This window comes from Pinus tabuliformis, chromosome 8 (genome assembly GCF_031772625.1).
Source record: "Pinus tabuliformis cultivar Carrire ecotype Pingquan chromosome 8, CPIR1, whole genome shotgun sequence".
Lineage (NCBI taxonomy): Eukaryota > Viridiplantae > Streptophyta > Pinopsida > Pinales > Pinaceae > Pinus > Pinus tabuliformis.
Window position 1 is genome coordinate 151,196,749 of NC_142294.1, and position 13,244 is coordinate 151,209,992.

The following is a 13,244-nucleotide window of genomic DNA, read 5'->3' on the forward strand; positions in this document are numbered from 1 at the left end:
CATAATTACAATGACCAAGACTTTAAGACAAAAACCTAGAAGCATACAATGGATGCTTGACCTATAAGCATGAAACCCATGCTTTATATATAATTTTCTTTTACATTTTCTTTCTTCTTTTGATCAATACATAAGACTTACATCATGATATGGGACAAATGGAAATTATGAAGATTGAAACTAGTTACAATTTGCAACACTCCCTCTTGACTAGGGAGGTATTCATAATTGATCAACTGGTACAAGGACAATACTCTGAAAAGTTCTCATAAGAAGAGTATCAACATCTGCAATGTTTTTGAGAAATCAAGGGTATAGCAATTAAGTGATTTCTCTTCTATTAGTAACTGCTTGTGAGTACTTTTTACTTCTTTAGATTAAGATGTTCTTTTGCTTAGGTTATTAGTGTTCTTCATCAAACAACTACCATTTCATAAACCATAAATAGACAAGAGACACAGAATATAGGCTATCAGCCAGGCCCAAACCTCTCAATATTGAGAGGAAAACCCGAACAAATTCTTCTTCTTATAAAGATTCTGATTGACGAATACGAAGACCAAGACCCTTGACTTATTTGCCACTCCAAGACCAATACACAAATCCTCCTTGATGAGATTCTTCCTGCAATGATCAAATCTTTGCTTCTTCCTTCACGACTACTCTTCAGAATTTTGGTCCCTTGGTTCAGTACTTCACTCCTTGGTTCTAGTTTAGAAACCCTTAGCACATGAGCTTGACCAACATTGATCTTATATCTTTTTCGCTCTAGAAGGAAACTTCTTCTTTGATACTTTGACTTTGTCTTTCACTCGAAATTCTCTCTCACTATGACTGTTATACCTCGGCCTTCTTTCTACAATATGCATGATTTCAATTTCGCACTTGTGGAGGTAAGTTGGCCCAAAAAAATAGTCCCAAAACAACCCTAGACACCTCACTGATCCTTTCCTTCTTCCTTGCTGGTAATTAGGCTCCTTTGATGACCCTCACACTTCTTTCAAGCTTCAGATCTTGACCGAATTACTTCTCTGAAATTTCTGCTCTGAAATGGAATCCGAATTGCCCTATTTATAGTTGTTTCCTGTATTAATGAGCCAACATGTGTATATGTGAGCTGACACGTGCTTTGGAGAGTTTACATTATTCTTTTGAAATCGACTTGAAGGAGGTGACTTTGTCTTGGTCTTGTAGGGCTTTCTAACTTATTTAAGGACTTATATAAATATATAACATGCCTAAGAAGGGTCCTTCATACATGACATAGACTTAGATTGACTTTTATGACTAGATGACAAATCCTAAAGGCTCACAATGGGAGCCATCACTAAAATAAGATTCCTTGCTCATGAAACCCATGAGACAAGCATTACAATAATAATTTTATTTTTCTTCTTTTCATCAATTACATAAAATCACAATTACACATGTCATTATGAATACTGAACCTAGTTACACTTTTGAACACTCCCTCTTAACTAGGGAGGTATTCATAATGGTACTTGGTCATTCTCAATTTGAAGAATTTCTCATAAGAAGAATCGGATTGGTAACCCATCTATATATCAACATATCAACCAACATTGTCACATAGCAAGGCCTTGACTAACAACTCTATCTCTCCACGAGATCTGAGCACAACGCTGGCGAGACCAATGATCTATAAACAACCTAATCATTTTACTCTCTCGGAATATACCCCACCTGGGTTCTCAGGGTGTGTTCCACTAGGGCTATTCTTTATCTTGGCTTCCCATTCCTCAAAGAATATCAGTCCTCTACGACTACTTTTATCATGGATGCCCTAACTCATCCTCAAAGAGTATCAGATGCCAGATGTTTACCCAATCCTACATTTTTTCTTCCTAAGTGAAAAAAAGAATGATATGTCTATCTCTCTCCTCTTAATTAGGGAGGACCTATATATTCTAATAAAGGAATGTGCTCATTCATACGGAAGGAATGTACCTAAGCTCCTTCTTGGTTTAGGAATTTCCAAGTTTCTTCCAAGTAAGAAACTTGTTTCCAGGCTCCCTCTTAATTAGGGACCTACAACAACTCCTTAGGTTGAGATGATGGGACAACCAACTGTTTGAAGAACTCCTCCTCACGATAACCAACTGCTTGAAGAACTCCTCCTCACAATGTCATGAACTTCTTTTTGTTATCTAGGAGTCTTCATGTTTGAGACTTCTACACAGGGCATCGACCATCCATCACTTTCATCCATGAGTCAGCAATGTCATCATCAGAAAGTGATCCACTAGTCCATATTTGGCCTTCCTTCATGCCACGCTGCTTTCCTTCATGCCATGCTGCTTTCTTCATGCCATGTTTACTTGAGGATCTTTCATCCTACTACATGTGCATCGGTGGTGGAAGACATGCATAGATCTTCCCTTGGCAGCCCTGCATAAACCCATTGAGATATTTGTTCAAAAATAAAGGAATGAACATTAAAATCAACATTACCTTTGTGATGGTCTTTCGTCACTACATCTAGTTTGCTTCATCATCTTGCATACATATTCACACATCTCCCAAAGATATATATTGTCAAGGGTCTCTTTCTTTTTAAGGACTCCATCAGAGTCTTCATATCTTTCATGGAGATATCCTAGTCAAATCTTCTTGGTCTTTTGGATATTGATTTCCTTTACCATGGTTGCATATTCCATGATCTCTTCCTTCCTTTCTTCACACATTTCATTCCCAGGAGTTGCTCAATTATAGTCAACCACCTCATACTTCATATGAGGACATATTATGTTGATTTTATCTAGTGAATGTGTGACCCATGCATTCCTACATCCCTTTGAGGGAGGAGAGGAGATCCTTTCTTTTGATCATGCTCTTAAGATAGAGCATTGCGACCATATGACATGACTTTGACAATATCAAATGTAAGCATACACACTGCATTTTTCCTTTGGGTTATCCAGAATTCCTGCAACAACCTCCTTGATTGAAAGAGCTTCAATCCCTTGATCTGCTTCACTTTTATGTCATCATACCATCATCCCATGAATTCCACAAGTTTGGAATTCTTGGTGAAACACTTGCTTCCCTTTATGATCGGTGAACCTTTCAATGAAGATTCCATCAGAGAATCTGGAGGATCTAAAGTATCCCCATTAGCAGATTTTTCCTTTTGATAGATGTATGATGAACCTTAAAGTAGATGACCTTGCCATTTATGTTTTCAATGAGACTCCCAAGAGCTATATCCTTGACTTCCATAGATTCTAACTATCTTTCATGCTTCTCTATGGTAATGTCTCGAACTCTTGCTTCCAATGCTTCTATGATGCCTTGCTGCATCCCATTCAGCGAATCATGTTAGCCATATCTTACAACAAAAGACTTAGGAACTTGAAAAGAACTTAGGTGATGAAGACTATATCAATAGTGGCAACTTCCTCCACTTCCTCGGTGATGTGGGCTTCTTCTCTTCCTCTTTTGTTATTGTCCTTGTTGAGCTTAGGATAATCTCTCCTATAGTGTCCATATTCTTGACACACATAACATTGTATTTTAGCCATGTTCTTCTTTTTCTAAGGACCAAACTTTCCAAATTTTCCGTTTCGCTTTGTCATTGTAGCATATGCTTGATTTTTCTCACCTCTCCCACATCAAATTTGGCCTTTAGTCTAGATTCTTCAATCTTGCACAGTGACCATAGATCCTAGAATGGGGTAGCTTCTTTCTTCCCATAAACGCTTGAAGTAAAGTTACCGCACTCCTCTAGTAGTGCAGTTAATACAACTATAGTCATTTCTCTATTAGACATGACTTCTCCTAGATCTTGTGGTTGATATCGGATTTTAGATATCCTCATAAAGTATGAGGTTACTCCATCTTCCCTTGACATGTTCAGCTTGTAGAGTTCTTGGCTTAATGAGATGACTTCTCCAGTAGTGCTTATGGAATATAACTCTACCAGTTTGTCATAGATTTCTTTTGATGTTTCAGGTTTGGATACATATGGGATGAGGGGATCCTTGATGGATTCTATGAGGATCCTTTGAGCCCTAACTTCCCATTTCATATACTTGGCAAGAGCTTGAGCAAATTCCTTTCTTGGTTTAGTGATAGAACCTTTGACATGTTCCATAACCTCATTTTCAATGAGATTCAGATTTGTCCTTTTCTCCCATGCAAGATAGTTTGAAGCCCCAACCAATTTGTTTCTTTCCTTGCAAAAAGACATTTTGACAGATTCGGATGTGGACATAAATATACTTACTTGATAGGATGCTCCTTCTCCTTGTTGCTTCCTTGATGTTGATGATGATATAGAGAGTAGAAAGCGTCTCCTTGATGAAGGTAGTTTTCTTCAACAATGATCCATGATCTCACAGAGAGCGAGATCTCTTTGGATCCTTTGATGAAGATCAATGATGACTTCTTGGTGATGTCTTCAATGGCATGAACTTTGATTCGTAGACTCCTTCTTCGATCTACGGTTATAATGCTTCCTTTGTAGATATTGTCTTAAAGATGATCTTTGCTTTGATGCCTTTCTCAAGATTTGATCCTTGAGTGTCCCTTGATAAGATGCCCTTCCTTAAATTAGTCACCTTAGCTCCGATTCCATGTTGAGAAGTCTAGGGCATAGCTTAAGTGGTTTTTCTTCTATTAGTAACTCCTTGTGAGTGCTTTTTACTTCTTTAGATTAGGATCTTCTTTTACTTGGGTTATTAGTGTTCTTCTTCATCAAACAACTGCCAATGCATAAACCATAAATAGACAAGAGACGCAAAATATAGGCTATCAGCTAGGGCCAAAACCTCTCACTCTTGAGAGGAAAACCCAAAAAAATTCTCCTTCTTATTGAGATTCCAATTAACAAATACCAAGACCAAGACCCTTGACCTATTTGCCACTCCAAGACCAAGACACAAATCCTCCTTGATGAGATTCTTCCTACAATGATCAAATCTTTGCTTCTTCTTCCTTCATGGCTACTCTTCAGAATTTCGGTCTCTTCGTTCAGTACTGCACTCCTTGGTTCTAGTTCAGAAACCCTTAGTGCATGAGCTTGATGAACATTGACCTTATATCTTCTCCGCTCTAGAAGGAGACTTTTTCTTTGATACTTCGGCTTTGTCTTTAACCAGAAATCCTCTCTCACTGTGACTGTTATACTCGGCCTTCTTTCTGCAATATACAGGTCTTCAATTTAGCACGTGTGGAGGTAAGTTGGCCCAAAAAAAGGGTCTCAAAACAACCCTAGAGACCTCATTGCTCCTTTCCTTCTTCCTTGCTGGTTATTAGGCTCCTTTGATGACCCTCACACTTCTTTCAAGCTTCAGATCTTCACCGAATTACTTCTCTGAAAGTTATGCTTTGAAATGGAATCCAAACTTCCCTATTTATAGCAGTTTCCCATCATAATGAGCCGACATTAGTATATGTGAGCCAACATGTCCTTTGGAGAGTTTACATTATTCTTTTGAAGTTGACTTGAAGGAGGTGACTTTGTCTTGGTCTTGGAGGGCTTTCTAACTTATTTAAGGACTTATATAAATATATAACATGCCCAAGAAGGGTCCTTCATACATGACATAGACTTAGATTGACTTTTATGACTATATGACAAATCCTAAAGGCTCACAATGGGGAGCCATCACTAAAATAAAATTCCTTGCTCATGGAACCCATGAGACAAGAATTACAATAATAATTTTATTTTTATTCTTTTCATCAATTACATAAAATCATAATTACACATGTCCTTATGAAGATTGAACCTAGTTACACTTTTCAACAAATAATAGGGATCTTGATACCATGGTCCATAACTACCAAGGTATCAACTCAACAGGGACTAAAGTGTTATCAAGTCAACTTGCCACTATATATACCATCAGGCTGTAGCCCTAGTGTCAAGCCAACTGGATATAGATACCATCTAGGCCTCCATGCCAAGACACCAACCATCAAAGTGATCTAGGTATTATTAAGGTCAAGATAATAACCAATGTTCCACCAAGGTTCCGGGACGAGGGGGCGAGGGAGCGAGGGGGCGCGGGAGCGGCCTATGCAAAAGCTCCCTACCATTTTTTAGGAAACGTGGGGGAGCGTCAGGGTTTAAAAAATTTATAAATATAAAATATAATTTATTAATTGAGTCCACTATGACAATTTGGTTTGAATTGAAAAGCTGCAAAGCATGATCATTGATATGAATATCATTTGACATTATCCAAATTTATAATATCATATAAAATAATAAATTTAAGATTCTAATTCAGCTTGGTCAAATTCTAATTTAGATTTTGGTCAGACAGAGGGAGAGCTTCAGCTTGATAAGGTAGCCACTGAATTCTGTGAAAAGGTAAATGAACAGATCAGGAACACTGCATTGGCAGTAGAAGGGGGAACTACAATGGGTTGTCCAGCTGTATTGGATCCAACAGCTAGAAAGTTTTTTATATTTTATATAATATAGATAGTACACCATATGCTGAAAGAAGAGTTTTGGTTCCAGGAGAGATGAGAAGATCACATGAAAGAGTTTCTAACAGTTTACTATCAAATGACATTGACTGCAGGATGACCATCTGCGAACCAACTTGGGTGACCAACGATGGCATGGATAATTTGTCTACCTTATTAGAGCAATGCCATGCAGTTCAAACTTCAAACTAGCAGTGTATTTCAGGGGTGAAAATAATTTTCAGACCTGAGAATTCAAGTTGAGCCACTGTGCTCTGTGTAAATTTTGTAACTGTATAAATTCATATATAACGACAGTTCCTGAGATTTCTTGTTGCCCATAGTATTTTGTCATGCTTGCAGTAAACGCATGTTAGTCTATAGTCCACCCAATTATTTCCCACATGACATAGGTGTTGCTTCCATAGTTTGTATGTCAAATGTCATGCAAATTAAAAACACAAACTGAATGTCTCATATTCTTTGCCTGTCACTCCAGTTATCTCCCCACTGTAATCCAGCCATCACTTGAGAAAAAAAGGAGAAGTTTTGAAAGGGAAAATTCATGTACGTGCTATATGGTCCAGCAAATTTCCATGATACTGACCCTCTAAAATAACGCTTGTTGAAACCAAAAGACAGCACAAGACGTTATCCCCATACAGAACATGAGTAGCTTTGTACCACTTTAGGTCTATTAAATCATAAACTATAAGCAAGGCCATTTTTTTGGGAGCGTGGGGAAACGTCCCCTCAAGGAAGGGAAACGTTTCCCTAGCACGTCCCCCCGAGTTTCCTCCATTTTGGGAGCGTGGGGAAACGTCCCCTACTCGTCCCCAAGTCCCCGGAGCGCGGGGGAGCGAGGAAACTAGACCCCAAGGGTGGGGGGCGAGTCCCCGTGGAACATTGATAATAACACTAAAACAAAACAACATATCATCATGACCAAGATACCCTCCCACTCTGGGATCTAGACATCATCAAGGCCAAACTATAATTGAGATCTTAATATCAACCAGACCAAGATGTCCTCCCAAGTACCATCATACATGCACGCAAACTAACGTACTCATTTCTCCCACTCAACCAAATCAGAGATATCAATCAATCCATGGATGCTTGTTAAATATTCAAACTCCTTAGGGAGAGATCAACACATTAGCTATTTGTTCATCCATTAGAACATACTATAGCTCCACGACCCCAACCGGTATCAAACTTTCAACATATATTGGTTCTTTTTATCAATATGCTAGCATAAAAAACCAGGGTCTACAACTATTCTGATGCCACTTAGGTCATCACAATGTCTAAACAAATTTCAACAAAAGCTTCCTTTTCCAACTTTTCAAGTAGCATCAAACTTAGTTTCAACACTTTTCAAAACAACCAAGTCTTGTTCACGACCTATCAAACACGAATAACCATCAATAATGCTTTAGCCATTCTCCGATCTCATTCTTTCTTGATGTTCTTTACTAGACATATGATTGCATGACACATGAAACAAAGAATCATGTCTTCCCTCTCAACTATGGAGGATATACCCTTTCCTTCATCCAAGCTCGTTCGCAACTATGGAGGATTTACCCTTTCCTTCATCCAAGCTCCCTCTCAACTTAGGGAGATTAACAACCAAACTCTCTCTTTTGCATCATCATATCATCGAAGAACTTCAATCTTTAGGAACACCATTTCTTTTATCTTCATATGGCAACAAGCTCATATTTCAAAACTTCAATGTCATTAGGGTTCTTATTGCTCCCTCTTTCCATCATGCTCAACATCATCATAAAGTCATCATCAAGTATGAGGTGGGTGTACATCTTCAATATTGTCATAAAGTCATCATCAAGTATGAGGTAGGCATACATTTTTACAACCTCTTGAAAACTATGTACCTGCAAATGTCATCAAGAAGTACAACCAAGTACTCAAATATATAGGCACAAGAGCATGAAATTAACTTTATCAATCTAAGGTTATCATATCATTACAGTGGGAGCATCCTAGGGTTATCAAAACTTCAATATTGAACAATTAAACCATGTTAGGGTTTCAACCATAGCAAAAGCATTTACACCTAGGGTTTCAATTTTATGCGCTAGGATCGTACATCAACCTTTATTAGGGATTTTGTCATAAACCCTAGACATTAATAACAAACTCTAAAAGGCTAGGGTTTTACCAAAGTGAACAAATATCAAAAGATAATACTACAAGGAGTGATTCTAAGTTAGAAATCATTCATTCTAACAATATAAGAATCTTTATGATTCTATAGCAAAACCCTAGAGAGTCATAAATATAAAACAATTTTAAAGACAAGATGATTGAAGGTTCTTATATGATGAAGACTAAAAATCTTGTAATCTTATACATACCTTGAGTTGCTTCTAAACCTTGAAAGGGCTTCCTCTCACCATGACAGTCTTTTTCAATGAAGCATCAACATTCTCATGGTCCATCTTCAACTGAGTCTATCTTTATCAGAGTGCCCAAGGATCCATTTTGATTACCAAATTACTATTCTCTTCTTTCATTATGCTCTCCATGGCATAAGATCAACATTTCTTTATGTACCTGCAACATTCACTGATAAATACCACCAAAAGTATACAAGTACAAGAATATGATTATGATATTCACAATCTAGGGATTTCATGGAATCTTTTAGAGAAGGAGAAATCCTAGGTTTTCCAGATCAAACCCTAAGTTTCTTGATGTTACCTTTCAAAACATCAACCCTAGGGGTTGAATTTCAAATCCAATTCTACCCTTAGGGTTTCCATTTCTCCCTAGACTACCTACAAATGCTAGAGACCAAAGCTAAGGTTTATATGAAGGAACAAAATAGAATAGGGTTAGGGATTTTCTTATTGACTATGGTTTTCAAGTATCAACTAGGGTTTTACAAAATCCTAGTTACCAACAACTTTTTAACAAGATGAAGACTACAAACCCTAGAACAAAACATATCCCAAAAACCCTAATGCAATTCATGTTAGACCCTTTATGTATAAAAAAACAATTATACGTACCTAACGTACCTTAGTCTTCCAAGATTAGAAGTTGCTACAAAAACCTTCCAATATGCTAAAGTTAAGGATTGACTTCAAAGGTACTGCAACTTCCATTTATGTCATGATGTTGTGAAATTTTTATCTGTTGCAACAACTGGAAATTATTCTTCTAACTAAAAAATAAATTATGAAGTTTATTTGCTACGACAAACAACGAATAAAATCACAACTGCAATTTTCACCATAAGAATACTACATAAAATAAAATACTGAAGATTGAGAAATTCTAGCGTGCACACAAGAATTCTGATAGTTATTTTTGGACAATTGTTCCTGGAAAAATCCAATGCGGGAAAATCGCTGCAACAGATGAGGGTTTTATTATTATCCTTTAGCAACAATTCTGAGTACAATAATTTAGATGCCCAACTCGCAATCTAATCTGAGGAAATTATTGGCAAAATTATTATGACAATTTTCTCTCAACCCATAACAAATTTTTTCCACTGAAATCACCTCGCTAGCATCTGTGCTGAGCCTCTTGTGTCATCCTCTGCACAGAGCTTATGTTGGCCCTATGAGAATTTCGGCCTTCCTTCCTTTGCCTCTTTCGGGGACTAGAAACCTTCCTCCCAGAATGTTGTTGCCATCCTCTTCCAACTGGTACTCACCTTCTGGCTCCATCTTCTCTACTGAGCTACTGCTACTGAGAAAATCGAACTGCCTGGGAAACTGAGTATCTGCACTGGTGTGATCTCCATCACCACATCGACCTCCCCTTATAATCCACTGTTGGAGCACCAATGACCAAGATTAAAACATAATCGATGGCTAGGATCATTTCTGGATCGGTCCATGCGAGTTTCTAGATGATTCTCATCTTATCTCAATTAATACAAATTAATTAACTATATTCCCCAAGTTTAGACTTAGGTAATATTTAAAAAATGGTTAATAATATAATTGAGACACTTCTAGGTGGAATTTCTAGAAACGATTTCTGGGTTTTGGAGATCTCATGTATTCTAGCCTCTCTACCAAATTTCGTGGCTAGAACACATCTGCTGCTACAAAAAATAACACTCCCCCTTAGCAAGGAATGTGTTCTAGTGCTGCACTCCTTGCCACAACGCCCTGTCTCTGCATCATCTCATGTCATGTTGCTGATGTCTGGGTGCTGCTGCCCACCAACCATTGCGCAACTTTGATATACGCTGCATTTGTGTTGCTGCTGAGATTGCCATATTGTTGCCAACACTGCATCTGCACTGCAACTCCCTCTCATCTATTGCTACTGCAACTGCAACATCTGCAACTGAAAATCATCCAAAGTAACTTGTCTCGACTCCCTGCTACTGAAACGGGTTCTCCACCATACCCATCTATTCCTTGAAATAGATGAACTTAGCTCTCCCTAGAGCTTTCGTGAGTATATCTGCAGCTTGCTCTTCTGTGGGAACATACTGTAGCTGGACAGCTCCACATTGTACATAATCTCTGATGAAATGACATTGAATATCTATGTGCTTCGACCTGTCATGAAACATTGGATTCTCAGAGAGCTTTATGCAACTCTGATTATCACAGTGGACACTAGTTGCCTCCATCCTCTTCCTAAACAAGCTTACTAGCAGCTATTGAAGCCATATAGCTTCGCACATAGCTGTGTTAGCTACCATATACGCTGCTTCTGCAGAGCTCAGTCCTGCTGACTTCTGCTTCCTGCTACACCAAGAAACCATCCCTGATCCAACACTGAAGCAGTACGCGGAGGTACTTTTCCTGTCCACTGAATTGCATGCCCAATCTGCATCTATGTACCCACAAAGTCTGACGTCATCCTCTGGAGTATATCTCAAACCATCTTGACTATACCGCAAACATACCTTAGAATATGCCTCGCTGCTGCCCAATGTACCCTCTTCGACTCTACCATGAACTAACTTAGGGTATTGATTGCGAAGCAGATATTTGACCTAGTGTTGACCAAATACATGAGAGACCCAATAAGTTGTGTATACAAGGCGGGAGTGACATCCTTATCATCCGATGCATCTATCTTTTTCCAGTTGGTGATCATGGGCGTAGACATGGGTCTATACAAGGTGGGATTGACATCCTTATCATCCAATGCATCTATCTTTTTCCAGTTGGCGATCATGGGAGTAGACATGGGTCTGCGATCCTGCATTCTGAACCTCTTTAGAATGTCTGTAGCGTATCTTCCTTGCCAAGGAAGATCTCCCCATCCTTTTGCCACACTTCCAATCCTAGGAAATAGTGCATCAACCCTAAATCCTTCATGTCAAACTCTACTGCCAGGTTCCTCTTGCAGTCCTCTATGAGCCTTGATGATCCTGCTAAAAGAGATCGTCCACATACAAAACTAGAATGAGTGGCTCACCCTCTACAATTAAATAGTAAAGATTGGGATCTGCGTCACTCTTGACGAATCCCATCTGTTGCAAGTAGCTGTCAATCCTACCATACCATGCCCTGGGAGCCTGCTTGAGTCTATATGGAGCTTTCTTCAGTTTGCACACGAGTGGGCCTCTCATGAGTCTCAAAGCCCTCTGGCTTCTATGTACACTTCTTCCTCTATCACTGTTAATTTTAGGTATGTTCTATGCTTAGAGCAATTTATTTCAATTTTCACAGTTAGCTCAATATCTTTTCCAGATTAGCAATCACATCAGCATTAAAGTAAACTGCAGATAGAACATAAACATAAATCGCAGAAGACAAGCCAAGACAAGAGGACACAAGATGTGGTGCTAGCCAGGGACAAACCCCAATGTGGGGAAACCCTTGATCAATTCTTCTTATATGTTCTTCAATAGTTCAGCAGAGAGAGAGAGAGATAGTACGTTTACAACAGAAATCAACACTTTGACTTTTCTAGATAAAAGCATAGATCATCTCTAAGAAGATGATACACGAGATCAGTTGAAGACATGCTGCTTCAACTGATTATTCAAGGTGACTCCTTCACCTATCGCTGTGTTGCATTTTGTCATCATGCTACGCCTCACCGTGCTGCACCATGTTGCACCCATCATCACTAGGTTGCATCTCATCGTGCTTCATTAATCATGACTGTACTCATCACTGCACTGTATTATGTGCCATTGTTGCACCATGTTGCCATACTGACCTATGTGCTGACTGCACCTTGCTTGCTTGTTGTCCCTAGCATGCTTGTTGTTGCATGCTAGCTGTCCCTTGCATGCTAGCTGTAACATTGCATGCTTGGTGTATTTGTTGCGAAGTACCATACAACTATCCCAATGTTAGATAGCTGTCCCTTGCATGCTGCTCTCATTTGGAGATAGATGCTCTGGCTGTTTCGGCAGTTCCCGGCAGTTCCGGCTGTTCCCCGTAGTTCCGACAGTTCCCGACAGTTCCGGCAGTTCCCGGTAGTTCCGGCAGTTCTCAGCAGTTCCGGCAGTTCTCAGCAGTTCCGACAGTTCTGGTTGTTCCCGGTGGTTCCGACAGTTCTCGACAATTCCGACAGTTCCGACTGTCCCTGACAGTTCCACTTCTGCCCTCTGCATAAGCAGTTCCGGCAGTTCTGGCAGTTCTGGCTGTTCCAGGCAATTTTGACAGTGCCCAACAGTTCTGGCAGTTCGGCAGTTCCGACAGTTCTCGGCAATTCCCGGCAGTTCCGGCTTCTGCCCTCTGCGTCAGCTCACCTGGCAGTTCCGGTAGTTTCGACAGTTCCTGGCAATTCCGGTTGTTCTCGGCAGTTCCCGACAGTTCCGGCTTATGCCTTCTGGATTA

The 13,244-nt window shown here is 39.3% G+C and overlaps 1 protein-coding gene across 2 annotated transcripts in view; it reads left to right on the forward strand.

Annotated features, from left to right (window-relative positions):
• The window catches only part of LOC149234573 (general transcription and DNA repair factor IIH helicase/translocase subunit XPB1-like), a 217,791-nt gene that overhangs the window by 186,182 nt on the left and 18,365 nt on the right, over positions 1-13,244 (forward strand). The gene's annotated exons all lie outside the window — the stretch shown is intronic.